Source organism: Amblyomma americanum, chromosome 1 (genome assembly GCF_052857255.1).
Source record: "Amblyomma americanum isolate KBUSLIRL-KWMA chromosome 1, ASM5285725v1, whole genome shotgun sequence".
In the NCBI taxonomy this organism is placed as follows: Eukaryota; Metazoa; Arthropoda; class Arachnida; order Ixodida; family Ixodidae; genus Amblyomma; species Amblyomma americanum.
Window position 1 is genome coordinate 276,607,658 of NC_135497.1, and position 15,521 is coordinate 276,623,178.

Genomic DNA, 15,521 nt, shown 5'->3' on the forward strand with positions numbered 1-15,521 from the left:
CTAAAATGTTAATCATTGAAGAAGTATTCGGTGAGACATATTGTTTATTTATTCAGTTGTCTTCACAGAGATAAACACTGCCCGATGATCGGTAAATTAACACGCAGTTGTCTCAATGCTGCCTACACATTATTTAGACTGGCTGCTTTCTCTCAGATACACAAGGTCAATCTTTGCGGTCCACGATCCGGAGTACCCAGGTTCTAAGTCGACCGCGGCGGCTGCGTTTCGATGGAGGCGAAACGCTAAGGCGCCCGTGCGCTGTTTGATGTCAGTGCACGTTAAAGATTCCCAGGTGGTCTAAATTATTTTGGAGCCCTGCACTACGACAACTCTTCCTTTCTTCTCTCAGTCCCTCCTTTACCACGCCGGTGCACTTTGATGCGTTCAGCGGAGCGGTAGGTGTGATCCATGCGGCGCCTGCTGTGGAGACCGACACCGCGGACCGCGGCCGTAAGGTTAAATTGGTTTTTGGGGTTCGAACCTGACCACGGCGGCTGCGTTCTTACGGAGACAGAACGCGAAGGCGCCCGTGTGCTGTGCGGTGTCAGTGCACGTTAAAGATCCCCAGGTGGTCGAAATTATTCCGGAGCCCTCCACTACGGCACCTCTTTCTTCCTTTCTTCTTTCACTTCATCCTTTATCCCTTCCCTTACGGCGTGGTTCAGGTGTCCAACGATATATGAGACAGATACTGCGCCATTTCCTTTCCCCCAAAACCAATTATTATTATTATTAAAGGAAATGGCGCAGTATCTGTCTCACATATTGGCGTACACCTGAACCGCGCCATAAGGGAAGGGATAAAGGAGGGACTCCGGAAGAAAGAGGTGACGAAGCGCGCTGCGCAGCCACTCCTCCTCGGTTGCCATGGTAACGACGCATACGCACAATTGTCCTCTTGCGTGTACCGCGAAATGCTCGACTGGTAGCCTAGTGTAGTTCTCGGTACAAAAATTGCTGGTGGTTTAGCTCTGGTTAACCCTGGTCGAAAGCGAACAGCTGCATCTGCCTGGCGGCGTTTGCGGTCGAGCGACTGCCGTTTTCCAACTTTAGTTTCCCTTCGGAGAAGCGTTCCGGATGCTGCGGAAAGTAAACGGGTTGCGTGCGCTCCGCGAACTGTTCCTTTTTTGAACGGTTAAGTGGGCGCCTAGATACTGAGGATGACTGGATACTCTCCTTAATGGTTCTGGTGTGTGCTGGGCAGTTTTTTGGAGCCTCGGCTCTGTTTTTAGTGAACTTTTACTGAACTTCGTGGTGGCGGTGACCTGGGCCTAACTCTGGAATATAGTCTACGCGCCAGTGCCCGGAACTCCGGTGCTCGGCGTTGAGCATGGCAAAGTCGGAGGCTCCCGCCAGCTCCCAGCCTGGATGCAGCTACTTGAGACCGGCGAACGTCATGTTAAAGGCGCAAGTTGTGCTTCAATCCGGCGTCTTGGGGAACGAGCTGGATCGACCAGTCGAATACGACCAGACCATGGGTGACGAAGACGGCATATTTACAACTTGGGAGCGTCGACGCCCCAGCAAGCGTCACATGATGACCCGTGAAGACAGGGTGAGTCGAACCCGCTTTGCACTGATAATCAGGCCCACACAAAAGTGCAAGGCAAGAAATATTCCCCGCAACGCAATAGCCCAATCTATTGGAATGATGGCACCGAAAGATGAGTTAGCTGAGCTGGCAACGGCGCGCTGTTACGACGTCGCCAACAGCATCGTTGTCACAGTTTATGCTGAAGTGCGTGCAGGTAAGACGATGAGTATAACTCGTTTTTCTTACAAAGATAGAAACGATATCAGCGTCGTACCAATTGGGGTAGAACGCGTAACTTCTAAGAAGAACGCCGTGCGCGGTGTCATCCACATCGACCCGCAAGACGACAATGAAACCATATTTCTATGGCTTTTCTGCGAACAAGCAGAAATCATCAAAGTAGAGAAGATGGGTACAACTGATAAAGCTATCATCACATTTATTGGAGCTGCACTGCCAAAAGTATTGAAGTACTACATGGAGATTACAAGGGTAGAGGAATACCGGCCGAAACGTATGGTATGCTATAACTGCCATAACATTGGTCATATGGCAAAGTACTGCCTCGAGGACAGTGTGTGCAAAAACTGCGGCCGCAATCTCACACCCGAGGAGGAGTGCGGTGATGAGCCATTTTGCGTCTCGTGCAAAACATCGGGGCACATTGCGGTGAGCCGCGCTTGCCCCAGCAGAGTGCCGCCAACGCCTTCTGAGACACCGGCAACTGCTCCAGAGACGCCTGCGACCGGAACGGCATCGCAAAAAGCAGGCGTTCGGTGGGCTGACGTAGGAGCTGGGAGACACTCAAAATTGGCTCGTAATAGTCAAGTTAATGTTGTACAAGAGAGTAACCTCGTCATCGCTCTTCGGCAGGAGATAGCGCAGCTGCGCGCAGAAATTCAGTCTCTAAAATCCCAATCAGCCAGGAAAAGTGATCGATCGCTCTCATCGTTACGCAGCTCCGTCACAAGACCGAGCAGATCTAGAAGCGTGCGTAGAAACGTCAACCAAAAACACGCGCCAAGCAAAGCACCATTGGATACTGCGACTCAGCTCTCACAAACAGCAGCGCAAATCAAATACGAGGCCACACGTGAGATTCAAAAAGAAATCAAGGTCCTCCAAGAAGACTTCAAGTCTCAGTTTTCCTCTCTCGAGCAAACCATGAAGTTTTTGTCATCACACGTTGAAATTCTCCTGAATAAGGAGCAGCGTGAAACTCTACGCATAAAGAAGGCCCAATCTCAACGACCGGCTCAAGCTCAACAACCGTCCTCATAATGGGTCGGGGAGAATACCGTTCTACAGTGGAATTGCCGCGGAGCTTTCGCCAAAAGGGGCCTATCCTCAAATCTAGGATTAAAATGTGCAAGCCGGTAGCCATCGTGCTTCAAGAAACGCGAGGACCATGTACCCTTCCAGGATACAGGGTTTTCACAATCCTGCTATAGAACATAAGGCAAAGGACACGAGTGAAGTTATAGGAACACGTCAGGCTGCAGTCCTCATACGCACAGATTGCGAGGCGACGCAGATCCGTCTTTCTGGAGCCAGTAATGAATATCGAGAGGTCGTCATTGTGAAGATGAGGTCTCCGGGCCGTAAACCCATAACTTTGGTGTCTGTTTACTACAGGCCTCTTACCACACAGCTCAGGGTGGACAAATATGAATGGCTTCAACAACTGATTGCAACCGATCACCACAGTCCAGTTACTGTCGGCGGTGACTTGAGTGGAAAAACGTTCTTTGGGGTTACTCCACGACCGACTTCAGGGGGCGTCGTCTTGAAGAAGCCATGAAGTTTTCTAACTTACGCCTTTACAGCGATCCACATGTGCCCACAGACAAACCGAGGCTACACCGGACCTAACTCTTGCAAACCCTTGTGCGGTAAAACACTGGGAAATTTGAGATACTACAGGGAACAGTGATCCTTTCTGCATTGCCATCCATGTCAATCACACACGGCTTCAAGCTAAGAAGACGTTGCCCTCACTTGACTGGTAGTGCTTTCGTGAATTGTCGCAAAATTTAAATGCTATAGCATCCAACAATTTGTCCATGAGGTTATCACAGCTAAAACGATGGCGACAGAAGAAATAGAATGTAGCGACGCAACCACTCATCTCGACAACCACTTAGTCAACCAGTGGAAACGTGCCTCTGTCCTCAAGAACCGCTACCGTACACGTGGCAAGCGCCACAAGGATCTTCTAAAACTTCTTCGCCACTACAATACCATACGCGACTACGCACTTCGCCTAGACGGAGAAAATTGGCACCACGTCTGCGCTGAGATGGGGCAAGGAAAAGGGCTCCGTAAACTATGGGCCCTTTACCGAAGCATGGCTGGAAAAAGGAAAAAGCGGACTGCCATTTTCGCAGAGCTCTCCTTACAACAACCGATCTCCTCGGCCGAGGAGCAAGTTATCCGGACTTTGATCCATGGTAAATGGGGAGCGCAAAAACGGCACAAGGGACAAAGAAAGACGGACAACACAGGCGCTAACTTCCGACTGAAAGAAACCTAGGCGACCAAAACGAACGTGGACCGTGAGAGGAACCAGGCGCATGCGCTCGGAAAGATAAAGAAAACCAGGTGAACGAGGAACAACGGACATGCACGACTCAGTTAATCTTTAAGAAGGCCAGCTCTCTTTTCGACAGGGAGATAGACGGCTTGCTGAGACATTTGTCTTGCAAAACAGCAATGCGAGCTGCTTCTATAATCTCGCGAGTTAACTGATCCCGGTGTCTGGCGACGATCGAGCACTTGTCCAGATATGGCACACAACAACATTCCTTACAGTGTAAAGCCAGATTGCTGCCAGCAAATGTTCTCAAATTATTATTGTGTTCGCGAAGTCTCTCATTTAAGCACCGACCAGTCTGACCAACATACCGCTTGCCACAAGAGAGAGGGATGTCGTAAACAATGCCTTCAGTGCATTTCACGAATTTCTGTCTGTGCTTAATGGTGCACTGCATCTTTCGGGGACGTTTATCGGCGGGCAAAGTTTTTTTGGATAGCGCTCTTAGTTTGTCAGGGGCAGAAAAAAACGACCCGAACATTAGCTTTTGTTCCAATTTTCTTGAGGTTATGGGACAGGCAATGGATCTTAGGAATAACAGAAATTTTCTCCTTATTTCTTTCTGAGGGCCCGGACGGTAGTAGACTTTCCTAGCGCTTCTTCTTCAGTATTCATTCGGCGACAGAAACACAAATATCAACTGGGTAGCCTGCTTCATGGAACCTTGCGATTTGTTCGTGAAAGCTCTCGCTTATGAGATGGGGGCATGACTTTCCTAGAGCGTTGTTCAAGCATAAATTAATAATGCCTCTTTTAACGAGTTTTGAATGGGCAGGTGTGTAGGGAAGTAAAGGTTTGTTGGCTCGAGGTGAATAGCTCCAACACACGTGGTTTTCTAGGAATTTAAACCGGATATCAAGGAAGCGAATTTCGTTGTTGGTAGGCATTTCGTTAGTCAATAGCAGCGGTGAAAAACACTCTTGTACATTAGCTAAAATACCGGATGCAACCTGCTCTAAGCACGATGGCGTACACTCAACCAGAAAAAGGAAATTGTCAACAAAACGGAAAATCCTGACTACATGAGGGCTGGCAAGCCTCTCTTGGAGACTCCTGTCAAGATGAGCCAAATACAGGTCACTAAGTACAGGGGCCAGGCAAGATCCAACGCATATTTCCTGTTTCTGAATGTGAGCATCGCCTTGCCAGTTGCAGCAAGATTCGCGATCTACGCGGATGACGTAACAGTGCGGTTGGAGGCCAAATATTTTGAGTCCGTCGATCACATGCAAGTCGAGCTGCAGGTAGCGGTGCATAGCTTGGAGTCCTCACTAACAGAGCAGGGACTTGAACTGGCACCTGACAAGACTGAATTTCTCAGCATTGATGGCATGACTCGCACTAAGCCGTCCCAAAACTTTCATCTTCTCATGGAAGGCCAGGCTTTCACATCTCATAACGCATCACTCAAGCTTCTCGGTATGCCCGTAAGCAGCCGTAACAGTCCTTGTACTTGGATCAAACGCCTCAAGAGCACCTTGAAGAGTGCCCTACATCTCATCGCTAGTATGTCAAACAAGTACGGTGGTGCAAGGCAGGAGGCTTGTCAGACGCTGGCTCGCGCGGTAGCAGTTGGCAATATTTTCTACGGCACCCTCTCGTATACGAACTGACCACGAAAATCCACGAAGACCTAGCTCGTCTGCAGAGGGCCACGTTGCACACCATAACAGGTCTACCACGACATGCGCGCATCACGGCTCTAGAGGAAACGGTGGCCCTTCCTCCTATACACGAAATCATTGAGGAAGCTGTAACTAGGCACGGAACGCGCAGAATTTGCACGAAACAGGGACGCGCTTTGGAACGCTGGGACCGCCAACTCTCAGCACCGGTTGATTATGAAGGTCGGCCGGCTCCGCACTGGCTTCGTCCACACCTTGGCCGCTACAGACGTACGGCTCCACCCAGAGCACATACGGCGGCACGGCTCCACCTAGCTCGACACACGGCCGCTGATAGAGAACAAGATGAGGAGGACATATACGTAGATGCATCCCTGAATGACGGAGCCGTATCAATGGCATGGCGCAGCCGCGAGAATCTCGATTTCAGCGGCTGCCGTACTATTCGTGTGCCCGATGGGTGCATAAAGGAAGGGGAGCTGCTTGCTTTATACGGCGCTCTACTGCAGGTGGAAAACGTTTTGGTCGGCAATCATTTGCTACAAACTGACATGTCCCGCCAAATCCGACACTATCTGATTCAAATGAAGCTGTGCGCGAGCTCCAAAAACCATTATCGACCCACCAAATTGCACAGCAGATTACTTCTATAATCTGAACCCTCTCAACACGCAACGTGCGCATCCGCCTCGCGAGGGTCCCTGGACACGGGCGATGAAGACGGGAACCAGTCCGCTCACAACGCGGCTCGGGAGATTGTCTCGTTCCTTCCTCCGCTGGGATACGGCGCCGTTACCTACGACCCTGCTGATATATCCAACAACTTGGCTGTCCTAACGTGCAGACTAGAGCGTGCCAAACAGAGGAGCTGTGCACGACTTACGGCCGTTACACCACAGGGCTACCTTGATACCGCAGGTGCTCTCACACGGCATGAGCAGATATTCATTAATAATATCATCGCCGATACCGCCTACACGCCAAACATTACCCGTAAAGGGCTTACCGCACTCGCTGGCATCAAGGGGGCAATATTCATGTTATAGAGTGCCCGTACTGTGGCTGGTGGTGTTATGCTGACCTGTACCACCTAGTTTGGCATTGTTCATAGTTCCACAAGGGACGCGACGACCTCGTCGCCAAGCGTGGTTTTCCCAACCATAACGAGGAATTTCGTGCATTGACCAGAGCCGGAGCGAACGGCGTCTGGGAAAATGCCGGCAAATATGCTAGGTGGCCTCTACAAAGCAGTATAAAAGCGTGGCTAGAGTTTTTCCTTCCATAACAACCCAATTCCCCAACAAACGGCGTTCCGTCCCCTTTCTAAATAAACAGCTCATTTATTCACTCATTTTCCTTCGCTTACGGCGCGGTTCGGGTGTCCGCCGAGATATGTGAGACAGGCGTAGTTTCCTTCCCTTAAAGCCAATTTTCATTTCATTTTCATTCCCTTACGGGCGCGGTTCGGGTGTCGGTCTCCACGGCAGGCGTCGCATCGAACACATCTAGCGTTCCGCAGAAAGCATCAAGTGCACAGGCGTTTTATGCAGAGCCCACTTTCACGACCTGTGCATGCGATGCTTGCAGACGCTTTCCCACTTGACCGGAGGTCAGGGTCAAAGGTAAAGGTCAAGGCTCAGGGGTCAAATTCGAGACAGTTGGTGTAACAGCCGCTGGTGTCGCTGCTGTAGCTGATGTCAAGTGTCGAACCTGACTATTACCAGTTATGCTCATGGTTTGACCTCTACCTACATTCAAGTGAAACTTGCGGCCCTGCTGACGGCTCGAAAAGCTGGCGTAGTGAAGTTTTTCGCCTCAAAACTTTGGTTGCGACATATTTAGTGTTCTTGACCCTTACGGGTCACTAGGCGCCGTGGTCGATCCTTGGTCCAGGATGCCGCACTCTACTGCTGCCATCGTGGCTCGGCGTACGAGAAATCGTAGCGCTTCCTCGTCCTGGCTGGCCAGCAAGTGCTCCCACTGCATCACACTCGGGTGGTCTATTCTAGGCTCTAAGGCTGCCTTAGGGCAGGTCCATGTTTGAGTTTGAGTTTATTTCCACAAACAAGGAGATACAATGGTTGTGGGGGATACAATGAGAAAAAGCTGCTCAGGGGCAGCTAGACTGGCCCCAAGTACCGTTACAGTGGCTGCTGCAGGGCGGAGAGATGGCTCATGAATAGACTAAAAGTTAAAACAAAGGCGAACAAGAAACCCTAAAATATACAATTCAAGCAGTAAAAAACAACATAAAGAAAAAACAAAAAAAAAAAACGCCGTACACAGCGTATTACAGAACACAGTCATGCGCACAAAAATATTTCAAGCGGATTACTTACACAACAAGTGAGCACGTCGATGTTACTTTGAGTAAGGTCATTTAGTAACTTCGGCAACCTGTAGCTTAACATTTGTTGACCATAATTAGTTCGCGGATGAGGAACGCACCAAGTCTCCGGAGCTCGAGTAGTGTAGGGGGCTACGCGTATTATGAGATAAGCGAGAGAGCAAAGATTATCAATTCTATTCTTTGTGTATATACAGCAGGATAAAATCAGGCGGTGATTCAATAAGGCGGGAAGTGTCAGGGTTCTAAAATCACGGAAAAGGGGACCAGAATGAATGCCGTGAGGCTTATTGCATATGACGCGGATAAATTTTTCTGGATGACAAGCAATCTGTGAATGTTTGTGAAAGTTGTTGTCCCCCATAGAAGACAGTAGTGCCAGAACATATTATGATCAAAGTGCGCGCCAAAACATTTGAATGTTCGTACAACATCGATTTTAAAAGTACAACCGTTGTCCGTAAAGTTCCAGACTGAGTCCATTAAAAAAACGCGTTTAACATTGAAATAATTTGTGCAGCACAACTTTGAAATAGTCTCCCTTGCAGTCTTTACACAGCTTCCAACGCTTCTTGAGGTCTTGGAAACGGTTGCAAAATGCTTATTTTGGCAGGGCTGTCAGCTACTTTGTCGTGGCGTCTTGAATGACCACCACGCTTTCCATCCAGCGACCTTTTAGAGCTCTCTTCACACAAGGAAACAGGAAAAAATCGCGTGGGGAGTGGTCAGGCGAGTATGGCGGATGAGGAAGTACAGTAATGCTGTGCTTGGCGAGAAATTTTGTCACGCTGAGAGCAGTGTGCGGCCTTGCGTTATCGTGGAGAAGGCTCCATTGTCCAGATGCCCATAAGTCAGGGCGACGGCGTCGCAGTGCATCACGCATGTGTTGGAGCACGCGGATATAAAACTCCTGATTCACCGTTCGGCCTTGTGGGAAGAACTCGTGGTATATGACACCTCTGGCATAAAAAAAAACTCTCAGCATCGTCTTTGTTTGGTCTTCTATCGCCGCACCTTTCTCGACGCCGGAGAGCTTGTGGAGCAGAAAGCACCCCGCGAATACCACTCCATCGACAGATCTTAAAGAAAACAAGGATGCTTCTATTTAATGCGCTCCAAAAGAAACCGAAGTGCTTGTCAAGTGAAACAAGCCCAAAGAAAAATTTTCACAAGAGTGTCCTCACAATAAGACACTGTCTGATTTATGCAATGCGGCTAAATAAAAGTATAAGATAATCACGATATATATCAGGCAAGTGAAGTTAACAGCCCATTACGACTCCTATCCTGAGTCTAGCTGTTTCGTATTTCAAGCTAGCTTCGTTACGACGCCTTCGAAGTTTCGCACGCCTTCGGACAATTGTGTGTATACATTCTTTGGAGCACAGTAAAACTAGCGGCATGCATTAGGACGCTTCTTCGACTACGTGGAGTATGCACTGTTATGAAATCAGAAAAGTTAACCGGATATAATGGCTTCGGTTATACAGTTACTTAACATAGTAGCTAAACGGCTCAACTAATTTTAGAACGCTCGACTGAGACCGTCAGCACTGGCGTTTAGCTTCATTTTCTTATAGCGCACTTCAAAGTTGTGCTTCTGAAAGGCTATACTCCACCTTAGTAGGCGGCCATTCTTTGATGACGCTCTGCAGCCAGGTTAATGGGCAGTGGTCCGTCTCTTCCATGAACTTTGACCCTGCAACGTAGCATGCAAGCTTTTGCACGGCCCAAACGAGACATGCACATTCCTTTTCCGATGTGCTGTACGCCTCTTATCTGACGCTCAACTTGCGGCTTATGTACAGAATGGGTCGCTCTTGCCCATTCGAGTCTCTCTGACAAAGCACAGCTCCCAAGCCTCGGTCACTCTCGTCGCATTGAATTACGAAAGGCTTTGGAAAATCTGGAGCCATGAGAACTGGCCTTTGACTCAACGCTCCGCTCAAACTCCGGAATGCGGCCTCTTTCTTAGTGTCCCATTTAATTTTTACGGGCTCTGTTTTTCGAAGAGACTCTGTGAAGGGATTTGCAATCTCGGAATACTGCTGGATGTAATGTTGGTAATAACCAGTCAGCCCGAGAAATGCCCTCATTTCACTTTTAGTTGTGAGGCGGCGATAGTCGACCACCGCAGCTATTTTGAGTTGAGATGGTCGGCGTTTAGCCCGCCCAACAATATGCCCCAGGTAAGTGAGTTCCGCGCAGCCGAAGTGACATTTCTCCACTCTCCCCGTGAGTCCTGCTTCCATAAACCTTTCTAACACGATCCGCAGATGATCTAGATGATTTTCCCAGGTATTGGAAAAAGATCGCTCCATCATGGAGGTACGGAAGAGCGAGCTTCTCTACTCCGTGTAGAACGCAGTCCATCGGACGGGAAAATCCGTAAGAAGCATTCTTCAGCCCAAAGCTGAGCATCACTGGTCGGAAAGTCCCTAGCGGTGAAACAAAAGCTGCATAGCGGCTCGCACGCTCAGTAAGCGGAACTTGCTAGTATCCGCGAATAAGGTCCAAGGTTGAAATGTACGTGGCCTTGAATACTGTTTACACCCTTTCTTCAATATTGGGTATATGGTACGACTGATCGACTGTTACCGAGTTTGAATGCCGGTAATCTATGCAACGCCTCGGGTCTTTGCCTGACATTTCAACTAAATTCAATGGTGATGTAAAGTCACTCGAAGCTGGGATTATCACACTCGGGTCGCACATCCGGTGAATTTCAGCCTCCATGATTTCCCTCTGTTTCCGAGATACACGGTACGGCTTGGAACGGATTGGTTTATCCTCCGTCAGTTCGATATCATGCTTTATCAGGTTTGTTTTGCCTAGTTTGTCTGAAAAGACGAATGAAAAATCTCGGACTACCTGTTCTAAGTCGCGCTTTTGGGTTTCATTTAAATTTGGTTCTGCCTCAATCTCGGTCAGCAGGACGCTGCTCGCAGTGTCTTCAGTTGTCATTCAAGGAATCTCAGCGATTTCGTCTTCTGGTAGGTTAAGTGCTTGCTTTACCACCGCCTCTCGCTGAATATAAGGCTTCATTAGGTTTACTGTGGTACGCTTTAGAATGCTTTCTTCCAAGTTTCACCTCATAATTTGTGTCTGAAAGCTCGGACACCACTTTGGCTGGCCCTTCCCTTTGGACATCTAGCCCCGTCCAGATACCCTGACACCATGAATGATATTCTAGAAGTATTTATACAGCAAGGTCATGGATTGGAATTTGCCTGTGAACATCCCGAAGGCAAAAATTTGCAGCAAGCGCTTGTCCGTGTCACTCCTTACGTCTTGTCTCTGTTGGCGCTTCTTTTCTTAGTGTCAAACAAGGCTGCTCCCGAAAGAACATTTCGTTCTATGAAAAAGAGGGTCTGATGTACCGCCTATACTGTGACACTAATGGACGAGTGTACGATCAATTGTTGGTTCCGCGACAGTATCGTAAACAGCTTCTTGACATTGCACACAGCAATGCTTAGGCAGGCCACGAATGTCAGGTTAGTACATGAATGCTACTGGCCCGGTTGCTGGAAGGACATCGAGGAGTTCGTTCGCTCGTGCGACACGTGCCAAATGATTGGAAAGTCCACTGACAAGTGGAAGGCGCCCATGAAATTGGTCCCCATAATTACATAATTCCGTCAGCTCGTTATTGACATCCCAGGGCCGCTGCCTGTATCGGAGTCGGGTTGCCGCTGCGTTTTGACCGTGCTATGCGTCGCCACAAAATTCCCGGCAGCAATCCCCTTGAAAGAGTCAAGTTCAACCTGCGTTGTCGATGCCCATGCTTTGTCCAGATTTAGTTAAGTCATTCTGTCTTGCACCCAGAGTCTAGTCTCCCCCGAAGTTCCTCGATAGAATTGCTCCAGGCAAATGCAATCGACCACTTTGTCGCGGTCTTCATATGCACCTGCGCTCTTCAGCCATTCTTTCAGGTTAGCTTTAATCTGATAAGCAAATTCTTGGGGGACTTTGTACCCTTCCTCGCATGTCTAAGCCGCTGACGAAAGGCTTCAGTCGACAGACGGTAGTTCTGCAGCAGCGCCGCTTTCACCTTGTCGTAGACCTCTGCGTCGTCGTTGCTAAGGCATGCGGCTACCTCGGAGGCCTCGCATGAAAGTACGGTCAACAGTTTCTGTGGCCACTCGTCCTTTTCGAAGCCGACTTTCTCGCATGTGCGTTCAATGTTCACGAGAAAACGTGCTATGTCCTCGTCCAATATAAGCTGCTGCAGGAGGTCCTTCAATCTGGACTGTCTACCTGAAGAAACAGTGCGCCCCGTAGAAATTCGAAGAGTTTCTATCTCGAGTTTCTTCATCTGCAGTTCATGCTCTCTTTGTTCGGCTTCATTTTTTCTCTCTGCGCTCTCCGCTCTACAAGACTCTCCTTTTTCTCTTCGCGTTCTTTCCTGTCCAGAACTGTCTTCCAAGCCTCATCGGCTTCTTCCTCGGTCACCTTCTCTGCCTGCATTAGCTCCAAAATTTGCTTTTTTTGCGTGTTGCTGAGCCAACAGAAACACCCAGATCCTGGCAGATTTGAAGAAGGTCTTGGACTTTAAGATTGTTCATGCTGACTTCGCACTCTGTGCCGTTTGCCCTGTGCTAAATTTTGTACACAGACCACCCAATTCTTGGCCTGTGGAAAATGTTCAGCAAATGATCGAAATGCACTAAACTCAACAAACGACTCTCTGCGCTAGAGAAATCTGGCGGATAGAGAAGCAAACACGCGACACTCACCACACCAGGATAGCTGACGTCGGCTGATCCCACCGAGCTGCAACCCACTGTTGTTGGGACTTGGTCAGCGACATCGGCGCCTTCGGCGTGGTGTCGAGCCCGAATCAACAGAGATGCGAAGTTACGTGAAGACGAAGAGCTTTATACAGAAGGTTACATATTGCGGGTTGTCGACAAGAGAGCTGATACATGATGGTGCTCTGTATAAGTAGAGTAAAAGTTCCCGAGGTCCCCACACGTTGTCTCTATGTGTTCTGTAGCATAGCGAGGGCGTGCTCGCAGTAACGCCAGACCAGGGAAGCAGCAGCGTAGTCAGTAGAACCAAACATGAATCGTCCATTCACAGATGTAGGGCGTATTTATAAATAGCCTTGTGACAGGAAGATAGGAAGGAGCACGTGTTAGTCGTGATAATCCGAAGCTCTGAAGGATCGCCAGATAAGGCGATAAAAGGTGCGCGCACTTCGAAAACACACATAAAGTTGCAACATTCCTTCCTCCTCAGAAATGAAAGCGTTGCACTGGCTTGCGTTCTCTCGTTGAGCGCCTCAGAGTTTGTTGGGTGACACCTGTATTCAAAGGGGCCACCGGAATATCTGGTGCCGGAAGATCTGGGGAACCGGTGCCATTTGGGGTGCGCCGAGCAGTCATGCCTTCATCTGGGCTCACCGTTTATGGATGCTGTAGTTGTGCTGTAGTGTTGCTTGGTCTGGCTCACTGCAATGTGTGGTGGTTGTAGTTACTGCCGGGTTATCCCCTGGTGCTTCTGGTCGCGGGCAGACCTGGTCTACGTGCCGCTGGACGACTCCGTCCGATGTTTCCGCGGTCACCATTCTCGCTCCAGACGTCGTCTTCTCATGGCCGAGCGTCCATTTGCTCCTCGCACCGTAATTGCGGGCATGCACCTCACTTCCAAGTAGTGGCAGCCAGTCAACGTTACTCTATTATGGTACCGGAACGGCTGGAGGAAAGCATGTGTCCAAGCGTGAGCGTGTTTGATAGCCCAAAAGCAGTTCTGCTGGGGATTTACCCGATTTTCGCGGAGTCCTCCGGCAGTTAAAAAGCAACCGTACTAGGTTCTCTTCCATGTTCTCTTCCCTCATTTTTCGAAGGCCGTCTTTTATAGTTCGCACTGTCCTTTCCGCCGCACCATTAGACTGGGGATGGTATAGAGCACATCAAAGGTGCACAACGTTGTTGTTTGCCAAGAACGACGCGAAGTCTTGAGTGGTTCCGTTGTGAGAAACGATCGTGCGGGGTATTCTAAACCTCCTGAAAATGTCACGCAGACAGTTGAGAGTAGTCTGCGTTGAAGCGTGTGACAAAGGTATTGCTTCGAGCCATTTGGTATGTGCGTCGACTAGTACGAGTATCATTTTTCAGCAGATCGGACCCGCGTAGTCAATGTGAATACGGACCACCTTTCGCCTGTTTCAGGCCAGTTAACGGAGGGGCCGTGGCTGGGATCGGCAGATTTTGCACACAGTTCTGGCACTGAGCAGACAACTCTTCAATATTTCTGTTGAGGTCTGGCCACCAGAACGAAGAACGTGTGACAGATTTCATTGTCAGTGAACCCTGGTGCGTTTCATGTAGAAGATGCAACGCTCGCTCCGTAGCTTCGGGCGGTATTATGACCCTATTACCCCAGTACACCAGTTCATGTGCTATGGATAGTTCGAGCTAACGGTCAAAAAACGGCAGTACGGCCCGGGTCATTCCGTTTGCGTTCTGAGCCACCCATGCAGTATGTACCGTTTGACCTCTACCAGGACAGGGACAGAGGACGTTAATGCCTTCAGCTCACGCGAGGTCACGGCGCCATAATTCAGCTGGTTCAGCGGCAGCACATATTTGGGCAGCACACCGTCGTCGTCAGCTTCCGGAGATCGCTGCGGAAGTCGGCTAAGGGCGTCAGCGTTCAGCATCTGTCGTCCTGGTGCGTACTGTAGCCGGTACCGGTAGGCTCCCAGGTGGAGCGCCCAACGTTGTATCCGAGCGGCGGCCATTGGGGGCGTCTGCTTGTCTGATCTCAGCAGGCCCAGCAATGGCTGATGGTCAGTCACCAAGGCGAATTCCCGACCTAGAAGGTAGTCACGGAATTTCGTGACGCCAAATACCAGTGCCTGGAAGGCCAGCCAAAACCTCTTACATTTTTCTTTGGAGTATCTCGGGCGCAGAGGCTATCCCGAAAGAAAGCCTGTTGTAGCAAAATAGCCCTTTTGGCGTATTAATGACACAAACTTTCTTAGCGTCACCATCTAGCGCCACTTGACTGTATGCATCCCGTAAATCCAGAGTGCTGAAATAGTCCCCATCGTGTAGTTGGGCAAACATATCCTCAATGATTGGCAATGAGTATTGCTCAGTTGCACACGCTGGATTTACTGTGGCCGTGAAATCGCCGCAGATCCTTACTGCTCCGCCTTTCTTAAGCACTGTGACTATGGGCGTTGCCCATTCAGAGTGTGCCACCGGCGACAGTACGCCCAGAGAAACTAAACGGTCTAGTTCAAGTGACACTCGCTCGCGTAGCGCGTATGTAATGAATCTGGCCTTACAGAACTTGGGTACGGCGCCTTCGTTTATGTGCAGGCTGGCTGAAGGACCCTTGATGAGTCCCAGTTGCCCGGACAATACGTCGTGGTAGTCATGGAATATGCTGTTCATGCTGGAATCG

The 15,521-nt window shown here is 49.5% G+C and overlaps 1 pseudogene; it reads right to left on the minus strand.

Moving 5' to 3' along the window:
• Positions 1-13,342: 13,342 nt before the first annotated feature.
• LOC144097263 (uncharacterized) lies at positions 13,343-14,850 on the minus strand (annotated as a pseudogene).
• Between the last annotated feature and the right edge of the window lie 671 nt (positions 14,851-15,521).